Source organism: Argiope bruennichi, chromosome 9 (assembly GCF_947563725.1).
Source record: "Argiope bruennichi chromosome 9, qqArgBrue1.1, whole genome shotgun sequence".
Lineage (NCBI taxonomy): Eukaryota > Metazoa > Arthropoda > Arachnida > Araneae > Araneidae > Argiope > Argiope bruennichi.
The window spans coordinates 46052836-46074490 of record NC_079159.1 but is presented as its reverse complement, the minus strand read 5'-3'; the positions used below and the strand labels follow the sequence as shown (position 1 = coordinate 46074490).

General features: G+C 28.0%; 1 long non-coding RNA gene across 1 annotated transcript in view; it reads left to right on the top strand.

The window, feature by feature from the left end:
• Nucleotides 1-18910, top strand: part of LOC129984952 (uncharacterized) — a 77441-nt gene extending 58531 nt beyond the window's left edge. Inside the window, exon 3 of the long non-coding RNA XR_008785534.1 lies at nt 18803-18910. This is a non-coding gene — a long non-coding RNA (uncharacterized LOC129984952). The remainder of the gene's footprint in view (nt 1-18802) is intronic.
• The last annotated feature ends 2745 nt before the right edge of the window (nt 18911-21655 follow it).

Below are 21655 nucleotides of genomic sequence, written 5' to 3'. Positions count from 1 at the left end.
TATTTAATAAAATACATTTATAAATATGAACTGTAAAACAAATAAATAAAATAATAACTTGATAAGCAAGTGCTTTTTATATGCTTTTTATTTGTATATCTCATTAAAGACATTCGTAAACATTTTTCGTTTCTATTTATATTTTTTACGTATAAATATTATTTTAGATGCAAGGAATGTCTATCTGCTTTCAGAAGATTTACCAAAACAAGCTAAACCAAAAACGTCGAAAAAAACCTCCTGCTCCAAAGTTTCTTTATAAAAACTCTCTGGTGGAAGATTTCTTTCTCAGATTTTTCTCCCTTCTAACGAAAAGTTTACATTCCTTATTTCCACGATATTTTTTAGATCGTACTTATCCAAGCTGACTATAAAATCCCACCTGCTCCCTCAAATAACCGTTTGAACTGTCTGCCTTTGTTCCTTTTTTTTCCTGTTTGGCTTCTTTCGATTTTCAAGGAACTTCGTCTTATCTGTTGTTATTTCTCGATTGAGTTCAAACGTCTTGCGACTGACATGTTTGCAAACACCACCAGATGCATAGAGGGGCTCCTCAATTATAAAACATTCTTTATTTATAGGTAATATTATACTTGTGGAATATATTTTTAACCATAAATCATGGAAATTTTTCTTATGTACCTGTTTTTTTTTAACATTTTACTTCAGCTCTGCAAGATGGAAAGAAGTTGATGTTTTATTAGAGTGTCCTCTTCTTTTTTACTTTCCTCCAAATGATTAAACAAACATTCACTTTAATACCCTAAATAGTAAAAAAATATTCACAAAATAATATTTAGGATTTGAAGTTATAAAAACATTCAAAAATTGAACATTAATTTGTATAGTTTAGGTCATTAGCCTATTTAATGGTCTTAAGTCGTATTCACTGAAATTTCAATCACTCACTATTTTATGTTTTTATTTCTCTTGTAATAGATAATTATAATTCAGTACAGACACACACACATATATATTTAGGAAACAATTTCATGTCATTGGTAAAATGTCGTTCATCTCTTTCTGTTAATTAAAATTTTGTGTGAATTTCCAAAGCAAAATAAATAATATCTTTAAAAGTATAAATAGTTCATATTGCATATAAATTGACTAAATGCTAGAAAATCTCAGTAAATTTAAGGATAGTTAATCAGAGTTTATAAGATGACAGATGGTGAGTAAAATATATAAAAAGAGAGATTCCCAAAGATTGGGAAATGGCAATCAATTGCTTAAAAACTGAATTGTTTCATTGTTTTTGCAACACTAATTTTGTGAGAAATGAACAGGGCACATTCATTTTGTAAGAGGGTTTACGAGCTCAAAAGTATACTTAGTGATAAAAAAAACTCCTTTATTTAGTAAAATAAATAATCTTTATACAAATAGTGAAGAGCAGAATTATAAAAAGTAAAGAACCACTTTGAAATGAATGTAAATAAGCTTTTAACGATAGACGAAATGTGAAATACAGCATGAAAACGTCGCAGTAATCAAAGTTAATAGATCGTTGATTGGATCATTAGGTAATACAACAAAATGTAACGTGTGCAAAAGGAGGTTTACTTATATACGCATGTAGAGTAGACACTCGCTTCATTTATTTTATTTCTTGCAATTTAATATAAATCGCTTATTTGCAAATATTATTTTTTTCGTTGCACTTTATTTGACTTGAAGATTTCAAAGGACATCACATCTTCGTGAACTGTTGAAAGACACGTTTCCGTTTACTAACTTGTCATACCATATAAGTTCCTACATGGGGTTAAATGAAGGAATTCCCCCACCTGTGAGAATCTTGTAATGATTTTTCAATGATCAATTTCCAATATTCATTAAAAGGAGCTATTAAACTCGAAATGGGATCAGTTCTTTTTCGTTCAACCATTTTTCTTTTTTTCAGTATGATCAATTTTATAAAAAGTATATTAGTATTTTACCTCCTATAGTGTAGAATTCCTAGCATGTGGTTTTGAACTAAAATTTTGTGAATTAGGAATAAAAGCACTATTTGTTAATATTTAATAATGCATATTTTAATAAAATAAAGAACAAATTATTAAAATAACGAACAATATTAAATTAAGACAACGGAGTTGAAATTCACATAGCTTCTTCATCTGCAACAATTTTTATGAGCGCCATCACAGCAAATACAATAACTTAACTCATTATCAATTTCCAAACTTTTGATTTTTGCCAACATTAAAAACATGCATTTTTATGATGTAAAGATATCCGAACACGTTGAAAAGGTCGATTTAAAAATGACGTTTAAAAAAATTATTTTATTGGATAGGCCAATCTTTGAGCTATCCAAAAAAGGTTTACTTTTGTCTCTACTCAATCTCTCAATTAGAGCATTTGCTGAGCTCGACAAAGACAGAATAAATGAATCTAAGCAGCATTCACTGCCCAATGCAAAAATTGCCCCAAAAATTTTAAATGATTAAAAAAGGAAAATTATTAAAAAAAGAGGAAGAAGAAGTTATAAATGTGGTGAATTTTAAGAATGTACGCCCATAATTTATTATTAAAACATGTAACTGTATACTTTAAATGCATTTTTTCAAAACTGATTTTTACTCATTTGTTGCTCACTTCAAATCAAATAACTCAAAATATAGTAATCATATTACTCTAAAATTTGGTGAACTTTGTCTTCATACTATTTTCTAGGGAATTAACTGAAAGAATTTATATTGAGTGAATATTTTTTTTTATTTACAGCCTATTGTTTGAATAATAACGTCATAAATTTACTAAAACATTCATGATAAATCTTCGACTGGTTGTAATATGTTTTTTTATTATTATTATAACCATACGCTTTTAATTCATTCCCTAGAGAAAACTATGCCGTTTATTTTGATTAAATTTTGCTTGGGTGAGAGTAATAGTTTTTGGTGACACCAATTAGAAGTTTTTTAAGAATTTGTTTAAATTTTTGCTATTAAATGCCAATCTTCAAAAAGTTTTACAGTTTATTTCAAATATTGACATCCTATGACTAATTTTGACTAATGTTAAACCCAGACCATTTTTTACATTTCCTTACATGTTATTTACATGTAAACCACACCATGTTTTACTAAAAAGTGCTCGAATGTGTCCGGATACCTTGTAGACTTTCGCCTCTTTGTCCTCTTTTACCCCACTATTTCCTCACGTTTTTGCATCGTTGCTTTTAGACAACTTTTGAACAGCAGATTCGATTTTGGATTAGTTTGTATTTTTTAAAAAGATGTTTACAAGTTTCTTTCTGTTTTAAATCAGTTACATGGTTACAAAATAGTCATTTTGTAAAGCATTTTTTATGGAATAATACAATGCTCCAACTTCCATGTTGCATGTTCCGCTGAATTTCTGCAATCAGAGTTTATTCATTTAATAGGTTTCATTTAACTTAAAAAAATTGATAAATAATGGATAATAAAAAATAATCTGTTCTAATTGAAAATACCAGGTCTGACAATATTTGCAAATATAAATTGTTTTTTGAAAAATAATTTTTTTCCCTTATAAACTAAAGACTTAAAATTATAATGAAAACTTATAATTATATTAGGAAATTATATGGAACGAATTTCTTTCAATATCCGATAATTCTCTAACGAAAACGAGAAGTTAAAAAGTAGGATGTTCTAACATATATCCATTCCACCATGCAGGCAGGTGGTCCAAGACCAGTTCCCGCCCATTTTTAATATCAAAAACAGCTGCGCGCGTAATTACTCAGCTATTCTCTACTCATTATCAGATGTTTGTATAAAATAATTATATGTAAATGTATTAGTAGCAGAGAAAAGTATGAAAAGCAATTTGTTATATTCTCTCTTTTTATATCAATGGTAATAAATCGATTCATTACATGGCATAATAATGGCTTTGTTAGAAGAATGTATTAGAAGACCAAAAAATAATTTCCCTAAATGAATTAAATAATGCATTTTTGAAATTATAATATGATTCATCTTAATATTGACCAGTTAAACTAATTAAAAATCGGATGGATATCAATTTATATGCTTTATATTTAAAATTTCAAGGCCAGTTCGATTATATTTTTCGCTGATGTGTAACAAATAAACATAACAGCGTGTTTAAGTAATTCATTGATATTATGAATGTATTTTAATCCCTTTTTTTCGCAAAAAATTATTTTTTCAAATTATTAAATACATTTTATACTTTGTTTTTTGTAAATTAAAAGGTATTAAAACACTAATATTTATAAATTTTAAAATTAGAAATATTTTCTTTTTAAATTTTTAACATAATTTTGCATTTATGCATTCAAAAGTGTTATTATCTAAGAATTGTTTTCTCACAATCAGACATGGATTTAACCAATAAATGTTTCGAAGCCACAAATGTATATTGAAATCTATCTTGAGTTTATACTTAACAGTTAAAAATTAATTCTTGTAGAGTTATCTATCTATTTGTTAATATCAAATCTCACAAACCCAAACCCTACACAGACACAAACTTAGTGATATATATTTAGATAAATCAGGAATACTGATATTTATGCGATTTATATAAATAAGAATCGTTTTAATAATGTCTAGCCTTAATTATTTTTAAGCATATATTAATTCTTAAAGCAGTGTCCTGTATTTCATTCTGCAATACAATCCTAAACATAAATTTATTTATTTTTTCTTGTAATAATTTTATTAGTATTATTTTTATGTATTATAACAATTATAATTTTGAAAAAGAAAATACAGGAATTTTTATTCATAGTTCAAAATAAAATTGCTGGAAAATGCCAATTAAGCAAAACATGTTTGTCTTTGTCATTTTTTTGCCATCTTTCTGCCTTTTAACGATAAATAGATCAATGATGATTTCACAATGTGAATTGAGAAATTTCTTCATTTCCAATAACATCAAGTAATGATCTAATAAAAACTATTTTTTAAATTATCTCTTTTATTTGTAGTTACGTCGACTCCACATCTTATTAATTCTAATATTTTATTAATTTCTTTTATTTCCATAGATTTAATATGTATAAAAGGACATCAATTTTTAGTTTATTTAATTATTAAGTTCTGAAGAAATAAATATCAAAGCAAAAGTGACTGCCAGCAGAAAAAGGAATATAAAAATACTAATCTAGCATTAATTAAACAGCAACTGATTAGATTATTTTCCATCATCACGTTTCGGAGTCTTTATGCATGGATTTTTTTACGAGCGGTGTACTTACATAATTAAGTATCATCAATCATTCCCTATCTAACACAAGATATACCCAAGCGTATTCAGCAGATTATGACTTGTGATAACTGTTTAGATGTGTGAAGAAAGAAGCTATACGTGCAATTAACGTCACAAAAAGTAGATTTTGTTTGTTTATCGAGAAGCTCATCTCAGATAATCTGATGATGTTCAAGTGTATTTTTATCCCTAAATAAATCAGATATCTAAGAATGAAAAAACCTCAGGCAGTAATGAATTAAAATAACTTTTTATACATGTTTATCGCAAATTTATATGGCACTTGTCGAGGCTTTTCGAATTATGAGAGATTAACTTTGATTTCCGGAAAATTAATATTGATTAATATTCATTGATTTCGTAAATATTTTTTTGGTGGTTTCATACTGAAATTTCTTAGATAAGTACATCTGTGATATTTTATTGGGATAGTCTTGCAATTAGCACAGATGTGTTTTGTATTTTAAATACTAATATTTTTTTTTTCGAAAACCTTTTCCTGTTTCTTTTTATTGACTGCTGTGTTGGTCATTTAAAACAATAGATAGTGCTTTCCTTTCAACGCTTAAATCAGACCAAAGAAAAAATACCAATGAAGATCAAATACTTAAAATTACAAAAAGAAATCGTGGATCATTAGTAGAGAAAAGAAATAAAATGGTTCAATAATCTAGGATTATTTGCATGTTGCGTCGAAACGCTGTTTTCTATACATCAAATTACATGTCGAATTACTTTCATATCTATGTATGGGAATGCTGGCGAAATTATCATCATGTGACATATATATGCAAATTTTTGGTAGAACTTAGTTAAGTTTTCAATTAGTGGAATGTTTCTAAGTGACTGGACATTACTTGTAGCTTGGCGAAGTCTCAAATTAACAGCTAAAGGGTTTCATTTCAGAACTTGATTTCTCCAAAAATATTGCTTGTCGTAATATTGCTTGGAAACGAGACGTTAATACATAATCAAACTGGTTTATTACTTGGTTCTGTCTCTTAAAAAATTGCTTTTATCAATCACTTTTTACTTTACGGAAAAATTTAGACAGCAATAATTGGCGTTTAATTATAATTAATTTTATCGATTTGTATTATTAATTTACTCTTTCTTTTGACGCATTAATCAGTCTTCAACTTATTATTAAAATCATCGCAACTAAAATTTCAATAACTCCATACCCATGAAATACGTCTACCATGAATCTGTTGGCCAATCGTATCCTTTATTTATAAATTTTAACATTCATTGAATAGTTAACATCTGCATCACTCATTGATGAGTGTTGTGAAAACTGCAGAAACTCTTAAACATTGCTAATAATAAAGGGAAACTTGTGTGTCACAAAAAAGTAATAAACAATTAAAAGACAAATACTGTGACATTTTAATGCCTCTTTGATTTCACGAAATGGATTTCTTTCGGAATAGTAATGAACATAGTAAACATATTAGATTTAAAGATAATAAAATAATGCAGCTTTCATAATCAACTCAATTTATGTTTAAAAATGTTCAGGAAATTGAGAATAAGTAAAAAGCTTAAAGGATTTAATTGTAATTAAACGCAATTAATTTTTTCAACAAACCGCCCGGCCTTCAATGGTGTTAAATATACATACTTACTCTCTTTCCCAATAATATGGCTAGTTAAATATACATATTTACTCTCTTTCCCAATAATAAATGCATTTATAGAAAATATTTCATTTGATATATATTTATTAATATAGCTTTCTTCGGTTGCCTACTCATTTAAACTCTTAACTAAATAAATAATAAAATAAAATAAAAGGAATTTTTTACTCGCAAATATTTTGATTAACCAAAAGAAATAAAAAAATGTTACTGATAATATTTATCTGAGACAAAACATTATTTTGAAAGAAAATTTAGTCACATTTAATGTAAATGCATATAAACAGAGTTATTATTTGAAAAGTTGAAAGATTCTGTTGTTTTCAAAAACGTGTAGTTTCATTTTGTTTTAATTTCGAAGTATGACAGTATGATTCCTATCGTATACGGTATATAGATAATGAAATGTCAATTTTATTTTATTGCGTATACTGAGATTATTTCATCGGAAACTGGTACGTATTTTTCACTATTTATTATTTTTTTTTTTAATTTAGCGAAACTTATTTCATAAAGAAAATATGAATAGTTATCTCTTTAATTGTGCAAAACATAATCATTCTTATGAAATAAAACAGTGTAAAACATTCTTATTTATCAAGTTAACTTTTATTACTGGACTAAAGGGAAAAAAATTAAATACATCTTTCTAGCATATCAAATATTTTTATATTCTGAATTTTTTCTTCTTACTTATATATAATAAGATAAAGGTTTTTCATCAGATTCGTTTTAAATTGATTTTCAAATGAAACGAAGTTTCCATATTCAATTGTGTCATTGCATATTAACAATAATTGGTTTTTATTAATATTATCATCATCATCATTATTATTATTATTATTATCTAGCTGTATAGTTGCGCTAGGATTCTGTTGTATAAATTAGTATTTGCCTCCCCCATTCATATTGGTAATTAGGGATTGCAATACCGGACCGAAATTTCAATACCGGTATTCGGTATTTTTTAAATCTTAATACCGGGATACCGGTTTTAATACCGATATTAGAAATTTTAGAAAAAGAAAGAAAACACAGATGTTTTCTTTGTTTTATGTGCCAGTTTTGTTAGAGAGTGTAAATATCACAAAAAATAATTTGTAACTTATAAATTACTAGCCGCCTTTGGCAACCAGCCGGTTCGCCAATCTTAATGTTCGTTTAAATTTTAATAATTAAATAGCTTGAACCGGAGTTTACCCCCTTCTTCGCCAAGTTGCGATAACGCGCCAAAGCTGGCAATCTTTATTATGCACTATAATTGAACATCTGCTCCTTTGCTTTTGAACATTTCGCAAGGCCGTTGTTGGCGATTTTTAAAAATTTTGCCACGCAGGGAGTTAAACTCCGGTCGTACCATTTAATATTTTAAGCAATTCCAACTTTAATAGATTCTTCAGCAAAATATTTTAAAACTTCAAATTTTGAAAGTCATATAACTCACTCATAATATTATAAAGGCCTTCAGTCATAACGTGATATGTATCTCTCTAATTTTCTGTTACCCCTTGTAGAATTTATGCTTTAAATTAAAGTGTAAATGATTAATCTGCAGTTAATATAATAATATTTTTTACTGAAACAAATCATTTTTTTTAATTATATGATTACTGATAATAGAGTCACTGAGCGTTTTAACTTTATGGAGACTAAAGAATATCTTTCTTAATTTATGTAATATCTCAAGAATTTGTCAACAAAATTTTCTCAGATTCATCATGAACAGATCTATTAATTAACAATGTTTAATTTTAAATGCATCAAACACTAAGAAAATAAAATGAATTGTTTAAAATAATCAGTCGAAAACAGGTTTAAAAAAACTACTTAAAAAACGATGTACTTAAAACTATAAGCATATACAAAAAAATATATAACTAACATAAATACAATTTAATTTCAAAAGCATGCAACTAACCTAAAAATTATTTGAATTATTGAAAACAGGTTAAAAAACTACTTAAAAAACGATGTACTTTAAACTATAAGCATATTTAAAAAATATATAACTAACATAAATACAATTTACTTACAAAAGCATGCAACTAACCTAAAAATAATTTAAATCATCCGTTGATAACAGTTGTCATGGCAACAATCAGAATGCGCATGCGTGAATTTTCTTCGCCACTTACGGTAACGGAAATGCGTGGATTTTTCTACGCCAGTTGGGGTAACGCTATGCAGATTAGACATTTTTAATTTCCTTTATTCTGTGTTATTTTAATTCAAAAGTACTTCAGAATGAATCTGAAACATGGATTAATTAACAATATTTAATTTTAAATGCATAAAACATTAAGAAAATAAACAGAATCGTTTGAAATAATCCGCCGAAAAATGTTAACCCTAGACTCATTACTGTTGGGAGAAAAAAAAAAAAACTAAAGCCTTACTCATTTGGCGGTGGGGAAAATGGAAGATTTTTTTTGGCGGAAAAGTTGGCGGTGGGGAAAATGGGACATTTTTTTGGCGGGAAAGTTAGTTTTTAATTAATAATTAAAATTTTAATCAAAATTTCAAAAAAAGGGACCCCAGGTGCACATTCCCGACCTCTAAGGTATACATGTACCAAATTTGATAGCTGTATGTCAAATGACCTGGCCTGTAGAGCGCCAACACACACACACACACACATTGAGCTTTATTATAAGTATAGATAACAGTATATAATAACAAAAAAGTAAAGGAACTTATTTATTTAAATCACAAAAAAGTGTAAATATCACTATTCAGTGTGGTACTATTACAAATTTTTGAAATGTGATCTTAAAAAAATAATGCATCAATTGTACTGTCATTAAACCTGAAAAGTAATTTTGTGTAAAAATTACCAGCTGTCAAAAACGCTCTTTCGACATCTACGCTAGCTGGTGGTACTGTTAGCAATGCGCGATATATTTTTTTTCAAGTATTTACCTCTAAATCCCTCATCTTCAAATAAATTGATTTATCTTCGGATGGTTTTGGATATAGCTGATTTCTGTATTGTATTTTGGTTCGTTGAAATTTATTGCTAATTCTAATTTTGTTCAAGAGACAATTCCTTTTCACTATCGACAGTAGTGACATCATAATCTTCGATAATTGAACCGAATTCTTCTGAATGTAGATAGGTTTGTGGGTAAAAAATTTTAAGAAAATTTACTCTAAACTTAATCAGATTTAAATTGGTTATTTTCTTTTCTTCTTTTTCATTTTCATTTTTAAAATCATTATAATTATGTAAATACCATAATTCTATTAATACCATAATACCATTTGGATTCTTCTGTTCTGTATTTTTTTGGTATAATACATCTATTACTCCTAATTGAATTCCATGTGCATAGCGCAACTGCTGATTTGTGCCAATCAACTTTCCAACTTTTTTCATAACTGTTGCTCCATTAGTCGTTATGGATACAATATCTTCTTTCAGGGATAATCCATGTTTCGCTAATTTAGATTTAAGCAATTAATTAAGCCATTAATTAACTAATTAATTTCGCCAGTTAGGGAGACATAAAAACAAAAACGTATACTATTTTGCTATGTTGGCGATCCCAGAACATATAGTGGAGACAATTTTAAAAATTTCTAGTAAATACCGAAAAACCGGTATTTAAACTTGTGAATACCGGTATTACAAAATTGTACAAATGGCTCAAAATATCTCCCGGTATACCGGTATTGCAATCCCTAAGTGCGACGAAGGCTTAATTTACTTACAAGAAGGACAATGCACGTCCGCTCACAGCAACAGATTAGGCAAGAAGAGAAGAATACAGAAATAAATTATCCCTGGTCTTATATAACATGAGATTTCGCTAGGGAAAATATTTCTTCACAGTGCTAAGTACAATTTGATTTCGATAGGGGTTTCCGCTACACGAGCTAACCCAAGCAAGGGAAACATAGGGATATTTATCAAAGAATGTGCTTGCTGGACAATTTTCTATACCTTAACGCGGAACATGGGAATCACTGATGAAAGCATTTTTACAGAACTTTTGTTGCATTAATTAAATAGAAAAAGTGGAATGGGATCAGGAAATAAAAGAATATTTTAGAATGAATTTACTATGGGCTAAATTAAGATAAAAAATTGAGAATTAATTTGAACCTAAATAAAATGTAAAATATCATCGCATTTTCTAAATGCAAAAGAACTTATTGACTAGATTAAGACTGTTTACAGAGCTCAATGATTCGATTATACCTATCATCCCACGTATGCATTAAAATAAACTTCTAAGAATTCTACCTGTTTTGTGTTCACCAAAAAATGCCTACCATATTTTTAAAACAGCTTTGCAAAAATTCTGTTCATTCAGCAATATTTTTTCTCTTGAAGAAAATGGTTTTGAGTACCAAATTGAAGATGCACAGCTTTTTATATTTAATCTGAGCTCAAATGAAATTCACGTGCTAAATAGAATAAAATCTAATATATATATATATATATATATATATATATATATATATATATTAATATATATATATATATATATATATATATATATATATATATATATATACTAGATTGCGAGGATTATATAAAATGTAAAGTATAAAAATGAATTATATTATTGTTCATAAATATCGATTTTATTTTTTCATAATCATTGTATATCCTATAAATATTTTATAAAATATTATCAAAGATATAATGAATAACATAAAGGGTTTCTGAAAATTCCAATATTGATTTCCCTGCTAATATTCAATTAAATATATACAAGCTGATCAAAAATAAAAGCACCCCTAATCGGAGCTCTCTATAAAGCGAATTACTGAGTGTAAAGGCTCCAAAATTGGTGAACATTTTATTCACGTCATGAGGAAACGGATTACAAGCAAAAAACAAGTTCCAGAAACATCTATAGTTGACGCTGTACAACAAAAAAATAGGATAAAAAGACTCCAAAATACACATTTGTAAGGGGTTTTATTCGAACGTATCAAATATTTAATCACAAGGACCTTATCGACGCTTACCAACATGTTCAACGGCGGACTTTGAATTGGTCGATTGAGATGTTTCTCATATGTACAATGATATTGTCTTTCAAATCTGCCAAGGTTACCAGACGTACTCGATTAACAACATTTTTGAAGTATTCCCAAAGCCAAAAATTGCAGGGATTAAGATGAGTAGAGCGTGATGGTTAGGTTGCAGGCAACGCACGACTAATTACTCCATCATTAGTAAAATGTTGCTGAAGAAACTGTTGTACACAGAGTCCAATGTGTGGAGGCACTTCATCTTACAGAAAGGTAATTGAATCAAAACATTGGCGCTGTGGCATTAGGGGTACAGCAATATTTTCAAGCATGTTTTGGTACCTGCTGGTCCTTTACGTAAATTCTCAAGTTGACGAAACTCTCGGCGAATGTTACAGCATTTCCTTTGTTTTCATAATAATAAATAAATTTTTAAAAAAATCTTGACGAGCAAAGCGCGAAGTCATCGATGATAAGAATGACATTTTCCCAGCTTTATCCTTTTTATGCCTAGAACAGTAGCAGCAAACCAAGGTTTTGAGCAAATTATTGTGCTTACAGTGTAAAATTGCAGTTTACAATGACAGTTTCAATTTCTTCACATTTTTATCTACCTTTTTTTAAATTTTTATTTCAGCAACAGAAACCTGAAAGGAAAAATTCCATACCGCATGTGTGTGTGTTTGTAATTATTTGTATCTTTTCAGCATTTTTTTTTTGTTTTACAGTGCCATCTATCGGTGTTTATGGATCAATTATTTTTCACTTAGGCCGTCTTTCATGTCTTGAATAATAAGTCCACCAATTTTGGAGCCTTTACACAGAGTAGTTCGCTGTACAAAGAGCTCAGAGTAATATTGTTTAAATTTTGATCACTTTGTATATTATTATTAATACTATGTGTGTCATTATATTATTCTTACAATTAAAAGAAAGTATTTAGAAAAGAAACGATGCCATTTTTTTATTATATATTACTGTGAATCATGATAATGATGTACTTAATGCTTGTATATTTTACAAAAATTTTACCTCTAATATGAATACAGAAATAACAATATAGAAATACTTTTTTACAAATATACATTAAATGGATATGCAAGAATTTCATCAAGAAAGTATAATTAATTAATAAAGGCTTTAATTGAGAGAATAAAATTTTTTAGTAACCTGCAATCCTTATTTGAAATTACTTAATTACATTTATGATACCATACATTTTATAATAATGCAAGCACCAACAAATATTTAAACTATTCTCTGCGAAAGTTTTGTAAGTAACATTTTTATTTTCATAAAACGCAATCATTAGAAAAAATAATTTAAAAAATGTAAAGAAAAATCTAAAACATTTGACATTTAGATAATTTTTCATAATATTTGTAAATTGTGGACTTGTCTAATTTCTGTAAATCAAAGATAAATATAATTTTATAAAATGTCCATCGAACATACCTTTGCAGTATGCTAGATATTCCACTTCATGTTTAAAAATTATTTTGAAGATAAAATGAAATTTTCTGTAGAAAATGGATTTTCTTATATTTATTTCAATAATGCAGATGCAAGTACAAAAAACTCTTAAAATTATATTTCTTTTTAGCTCAAATATTTAGAAAATTAAAAAGGATATTTTCTGTTTATTTCAAAATTATTGTCTTTTCTTTTACAGGTTGAATAAATAATTTTTAATTTGAATGATTTCCAATGAGAAAATGTCATATTAACGTCATTCAGTTTTCGCTTCATTTTTATATTTTCTTACAATTTTGACAGTTAGAAGAATATTGATTTTTATTTTTTAACACAGAAACATGACAATATGTTATAAGAGTAATAAAAATAAAAATAATTAGCAGAGGAGTCGTGCAGGACATAATGTTTGACAACGTCAAACGAGTTCGAAGAATTAATCGCAATCCTATTCAAAATTCCTATTTTTTAAACTTTATACTCGTATCTAGCATTAATACGTTTATGTATATTAACAGGAAAAGTGAAAGCCGTCGTGAAATTCTTTGAAGAATTTCTAATACAAATAAATCAAGAAAATATTATAGTATCTTTTTTTCAGATGTCACATTTATAATTATTTTACAGTTATTTGTACACCAATAGAAATTTAATTAAGAAATTAGGCAAATAATTAACGATTAAATGCATTTATGAAAAATGAAAAATTAATACTTACTTTCGCTTTTACTCTCTGTCTCTTCTTTCTTCTTACAAATGAAGAATATCATGTCTCTTTTCAATCTCAAGAACAATCCAATAGAATTTTGACAGAAAGATCGTTATTCAATCAAAACTTTAATTGGAAATGAATGTTCGTCTCAGTTATTTTTATTTTGTTGTCATATAATTCCCGATAGTTGTGGACAATTTCATTAATTATTCTTTTAACATTCAATTAAAAGTAAGCAGCGTTTTCTTGTATTTCAATTCTTTGAGTCGTGTATCAAAACTTTCTAGAGTATGGATATTGATTATTTTTCCTTTGATTAGAATGTTTAGGTTGATTACAAAACTCATTGATTTTCCTTTGATGTCCTTCAAATTAAAGAAAACAGATGGAGTTTGAAGCCTTTCATATGTGGAAGTAAAAAGAATTTTACAGATATCCCTTTGATTGTATAAATATCATATACTTCTTAAAATCAAATTAATCTAACTAAGAAACAGCATTATTTTAGGGATTTGTTTCCGGAAGTGTTTGTTCTCTTGGGGTAGCCGAAAATGTCATTATTTCTTAAAAAAGAGATGATGATTAGTAAAAGAATATTCTTCTTTCATTATATAATGTAATGTACAATAACACACTCAAATTTCCAATTAAAGTACTTTATTTTAATGCTAAAAAAAGTTCCTACTGAGGTCGAATTCCTCGATAGCATAGCGCCGTTCAAATCTTTAATGTCTAGTGAAGTATTTCAAATTTCCAATTATTTTTCTGGAAATATATTTCACTTCTAAGGTCTTCAAGTAAAAGGGGTATGAAACAGACAGAAATTATCTCCTTTAGTTTTAAATAATAATTTTAAAAAAAAATATGCGACTGAACATTTTATGAAACAAAGAAAATTGCATGAAATTCATTATTGAAAATTATGGAAAAGTGTATCTTGAAATCTGATAAAATTTGGAAAAAGAAATGCTTGAAAACTAAATTGCTATAATTAAAAGGTTAATTTCATTAATTTTAAAATGGAGAATTGAAATTATCCAAAGAATTTGCAGGTGTTATCGCGAAAAAGAGCCAGCATCTCGTTTAATTTATAATTCATTAAAAACTGTAATTATAAAAACTGTAACCTTAAAAAAAAATCTCCTAAGTGCGTATTCCCAATCTCCATATTATATTTGTGCTAAATATGGAAGCTCTAGTAGCTCTCTATCCTGTAATGCAGCAATACTTACACATGTGTTTTCTCTTTTGTTATTAAGTTCGATTTATTTTGAAAAAGTTCCTACTAAAATCCTTAAAAAAATATAATTAGTAAGGTAGTGATATTAAGTAAGGTAACTAATCTTGTGGCAAGCAACAAATTTCAAATTATTTTTAAATTAGAAATTAATCTGTTAAAACATGTAACCATCGTGCCACAATATTTTTTACTCAATAGAGACGGATGTGATGAATAATTTATTTGGCTCATTCTCAGTATTTGGAGCTAACTTTGAGATTTTACCGTGCTAAAAAATGTTATCTAAAAATGTATTTTTTAGTTAATATATCATTTGAATGTAAAGAAATACATTAAAATAACATTATCATTGACATTTGTTAAATTTGATTGTTTTCATCATGCACTCTATTGAAATGACCTAAACCAGTCTTTAAAGCTCTATCCTGTTGGCTCTGTTTCTGCTTCAAAGTCTGCTGGATGTTAAATGAGATATTACCAAGGATTTCCACGCTTTACACCCTGCTCCCCTCGTTTCAAACTGAAACAGGTCCATCATTGAAAAGTTTGAACTGGTGGGTTATGTTGAGTTAGAAGGGAGAGGGTTAACAATATCTTGAACTGTCTTTTCTTTTAACTATCTAAGTTTCAAAATACAATTGTTTTTATTCAGATTTAAGAATATAGTAATTTTCTTTGTACCGTTGAATACATCACCATTTCTTTAATAGTATTTAAATCGTATATTTTTGAAATTCGAAATAAAAGTTTCATTTTAAATATATGCCGAAATTCGGGATTAACTTGAATGCATTTCCATAAATTTAGCGCGAGGAAACCATAATGATCACTTGTAGTTGTATTTTTTTATATGTTTTGCATATATTTTTTAACTAAATTATTAGAATTTCACTGACAATGACATTAAAAACGAACATCAACTTTCCTTATATATATTGTTATAAAAATTAATATAGTGCTGTAATTTTTCTTTAAATTGTTAGTTCCTTTTGGAAGAAGAGAAATTTTCAATTTAACTGTCTCGTTATACTAACTGTCACGGTTTGACATCGAATCAGATAATATTCTTATTCAGATACTTTCATTCAAGACTCTGCTTTTGATTTCTTGGATGAAAGGGCATTTGTTTATGGCGTAAATATAAAACTCAAAGCCATTCTCAAAAGTAAACACAACCTCTTTTAATGAATTTCAAACTACATATACATCTTTTTTAACACCGTTGCCATTCGGAACAAAACAAAAGCTGAAACACAGACAATATTAATAGATATAGAGAATCAACGCGACACTAACAATTAAAGAATGACACAAATAATATGTATATCTGAAAAGCAATGTAATTTTTTAATATCCTATTGACTGCTACACTGGCAATAGATGTAAAATATAAGGTTTTTAATATCATATATTCTATATCTATTCTTCATACCTCCCATGAAAAATAAACGAGCATTTATAAATTCTTTGAATGTATTTTGATCTTAACCAAAACGGAGTTAATATAAACAATTTAATTGCATTTTATTTGTACCTCACAAACACAGAAAAAATCTGAAGATAAATCTTATTATTATTTTTACTGACGTAATTGGATGCTTTATATACTAACAATGCCCATAATAAATATCTGAATGTATAAAACTAACACTTGGCATGAAATGAATTTATTGCCTTTTTTTCCTACCACAAGCATCATTTGATAGGAATCACAAGATATAATTAAAAAATATCTATTCAAAAATTACGTGCAGATAAGTTTGAATTAATTTTATTAATCGAACAAGATTAAAATAGTTGGATAAAGTTTGTATTTTCCTAACAGCCTCTCAATGTTGTGCTGAATTCATTAGAAGAAGAAAAAATATAAATATTTGAATTAATATTATTCAGGAATAAATAATATAAAAGTTAGTATTAGAACTACTGTAATTAAACTGAATCTAATTCACCATTGATTTTAAGTAATATGTCAGTTTTAAAACTGTGTTATAGAAAACGTGTTTTGTTAACATATAATGCAGCCTACTAGTTGTAGCGTCCTCAAAGGTCAATTACATGAAATCATCAATTTCCACAAAAAAACTCTTCCAAGGGCGATTTCTTCTAGCATTATTTCATAATAAAGAGAAACATATTATCATCATGGTAAACTTTTCAGGATCCACAACAGCTATATCTTATTTCCCATCAGTTGTGTACAACCACTCGCCCATCCAACAAACCACTTAACTACACAGTATTGCCAGGATTTGTTGTGCCCGAATGTTGCCTTAATCACCATCGAGCTACGTCGGCAATCAATTCTTCAAGATCACACAGTCTCTTGAAGAAATCTGATCCCCTGCTCTTTCTCAAAGAACACACTATGTCAAAAGAATCAAAGGTTATTTTCCACTAATGGGTAAAACAAAATCAAACCTTTTATTTGCTATTCTAGAGGTTCGCATTAAATCAATCCTCACCAGAATTGAATTGGCTATTTACTGAAACTGAAACTCCTTGATGAGCATGAATAGAACCACGAAATTGAAATTCTTGGAGACATGTAAATAATTTTATATTCTTTTACTGCAATCACATATATTCCAATTAAATTCGATTACTAGTGTTAGTACTTTCAAAGAAAATTCTGTAATAGTGTAGTGATCAAGGTTGCAACGATCAATTAATTGTGAGGATCAAAATAGTATAGAAGGGATCTCTTGTATCTAAATATATATAAAACCTGCAAATTCTATTGATTAACAGTTCTCTTATGATGATCACTTTTGATTGTCTGACTAGAAAGTCAGACAATCCAGGCGCGAATACCGGCATCTACCAGTACAGAATCTACCCGCGAAGGCGGCAGTAAGGTCAAAGGGGGAAATGAGATTTTCATTAGATCGTTACTGAACCAACACTCTTGTTCTGTGTCACCTTCCATTGAGTGAGCTAACGGCTGTAACCAAACAACGAACATTGTCGGCTTCATGATGAGCAAACGTTGTGTATTGGGCATAAAAGGGGAAACGCAATCTTTTGAGAAAGTACGATCAAATTCCCAGATTAACTCAGCAGGAGGCAATAAGTATGCGAAAAAAATTTGTTTCTTAATTAATTGCAGAATTAATTAAGTAACAGAATTTCAGAATTAATTAAGCATTCCTATCCAGACAATAAGCATAAGGGAAAGTGATGTGTAAAGGATGTGGACGTGAAATATGTGCGGAAGTAGTTATTTATAAAAGTGAGAGTAAAGGACTGTCGTATGAGCGGACTTCGTTTCGTCAGAAAGCAATTATATATATATATATATATCATGATCCTTCCAATAGTGTGTTGAATACTTTTATAAACATCATTCATGTGCCCAGTTTATTCAACTAATGCTTGACAGCTCATAAAAAATATGCAAGTCTAAATAACTTTTTAAAAAGGATACTTAAAAAATGAAATTTATATGAATGTTTTTCAATTCTGTACATTATGTCGATTTTTCTATTTAATGCCATCAATCTGTTTTTTTTTCAGGTACCAATGTATTTCTATAAACTTTTTGTGGCCGCTTTTTCAATTATACTGATCGTTCAGATGCAGTGATTACTTTGATATGGATCAAAAGTGATGACCACAAGTAGCGTCTACAGTATTTATAATATGTAATTTTTTTGTGAATTACAGATTTTTAAAAAACATATTTGTAGAAAGTAACTTGTTATTAATTAGGCCAATAGGATGAATCTACGAATCATTTTACTCACCAGTAATAATAAAATATTTCACGAATGCACTGCCCGTTGTTCCAAATATTTTTCTCTGTTAGAAATACATTGAAAAAAAAATTTATTTTTCATCTTAATTACATTTGTCTAAAAATATTTTCAACTAATCCTTCCAATTATACAGTATATTAAAGTATAAATATTGCCGAGAATGTGGAAAAAATAACTTAAATTTTTATCTCCCTGTGGTTTCTGATATTTGAAATAGTTGTAAACATAATTTTATGACATCATATGCTAACATTTTATTAATTTATTTTATCATTGAATGAATTTAAACTCCAGTAAATATTTCTAGTAACCATAGCTATGTCTCATTGGATGCAATAATTCAAGTAGAAGAAAAAATAATTTAGGAATTACATTTACTGATCACTTTCCTGAAAGTATGTAAAAAAATTGTTTTAAAATAAATTATTCATCACTGAAATATTGGTCATGTTCTATTATGAAATTTGAAGGAAAGTTAATCAAAATCCTTTTCTCTGATTAAAATTGATAGTAAGTTTGTTTTTATGAGTAAGGTCAAGTTGTTCTCTTTAAATTAAAAAAAAAGTGTCAAATTTCACTCACAAAACTTTACTTTATTTTGATTAACACTACTAATAATAAATTTATCCGCTTAGTTTAATAATTAAAAGAAGAATTTAAAAATGCCAATGTAACTGAGAAGAATGACTGCTCCTTCTCTAAATATTGAAATTCGTATCATAACGTCTGAATACAAATGTAGTGTTGTCATTCCCTAATAAACCTTTAGGCAGCACTAATTTTATGGAAAAGATCCATACGAAATCCATTGAAACTATAATTTCCGATATTTCCATTTATTAGGGACGAACATCAATGGACAAATATCACAATTTCTGTTAGGCGATATTTCAAATTTTGTCAATAGCAGCTGCATTTTGTCTCCCCTGAGGAATATAAAGTGATATTCATTTCTGTGGGCAATGTTGTTTCCAGATGTAATTCAATTGTGGTATTGAATATTGAATTAATTTATAAGTGACGGCCTGAATTTGCTCTAAGAATCTAATAGAAAAGTATCTAACTTTGAAATTAAGACAACTTTTATGTCAATCCTGATTTTTCCTGGGAAATCTTAAAAAGAAAATTTAACTTAATATAAAGAACATAATCTAGGGAATAGTCATAAGGAGAGTGATTCAAAATGTTTTGTTCTGAATCCAACATTTGTCTAATTGTCGGCAATTATACTAAAGGTTTTAAAAGCGCCTTTGTCTGCGTTTCGTCATTTAGGATTTGTTGCCAAACCAGGGAGAAATAGAATGATTTGGAAATTCAGATCTCATTGATCAAATTAGTTTTATCCATGTAATGACGACAAATATTTATTTCATTAAATCAAACTTGTCTTCATTTTATGAATATTTTCTTACTAGTAAATATGCCCAAATTATGTAAAGATATCTGATATAGAAAATAATGAAAAATTGAACAATTTATACGCCATCAGAAAACATTATTTCTAATAAATATTCGAAAGCTCACCATTTCTTGATATTCATTTCATGCATATAATATTCATTTTTTTTAAATGCAAGAAGAATTTATCAACTTACCAAGGAAAAAAGGATAATTTTTTTAGAATATAAGGTTTAATTTTATGCCTAACATTACACCGTAAGCGTAATTGCTAATGACGCCCTTACATTATTTATAAAGTGTTTGTTAAAGAAAACCAATGACAGATGCTTGCCACTAAGTAAGCAAAATAAAATCATATAAAAATATAAACGAAATTTAAGAAATTAATTATTGAAAATCTCATCAGATGTAAAAAATTAAGAAATTCATTTGATACACAAAAAACACGCAGATATTTACATATATGCATATACATTGCTTTTTTATTTATTATATACATACGTTGATCAGCTTTCTTCTCAGAGAAAGACTGAATATGACCCTTGTTGAAATGAACAAAAGTCTATATTTTGCAAATGAAATCTTCTTTTTTCTCTAAATGTTACTGTAATAAACTTACTGTTTCACAAAAGTCGTCAGTGAATGTTTTGTGATAGAAATCAAAATGTATAAGGGAAAACAAGGTTTCTTCTAAGAATATTCTAGATAAACGCTGGGCTATTGTAGCGAAAACAACTTCAAGATGTTGCCAAGAAAATTATTTGTAGGCACTAGCAACACAATCAAATATAGCAAATTACTAATTAAACAACAATAATAATTGTCAGAGGCTACCTTCTAGCTCGATCCGCAATTCAAATCCAGAAAGAGATTAAATACTCTTTTGAGAGCCTAAACTTACATAACCTTCCGATTGGGCCTGAATTCATTTGGAATTTTCCAGAAGAATCTCCAGATCTCGCTTCTTAATAAAGAAAGGACCATAATTCCTGCATTTTCCAGAACTTCCATTTTTGCTTTGAAAATTTCTAATGTTTATTTAATCTTGCCGGAAAGGTTGGAAAAGGAGCTATTAAATAAGCTGTTTCACATCGATAAAAATATTCGTAATTCTTTTTCTCTAACCATGGTGTTAGTATGACAGGAAAATGGAATTGTAAAGTCGTAACAAGATGAATATATTAAAACAAAGGAAGAAGCAAACTGTTTT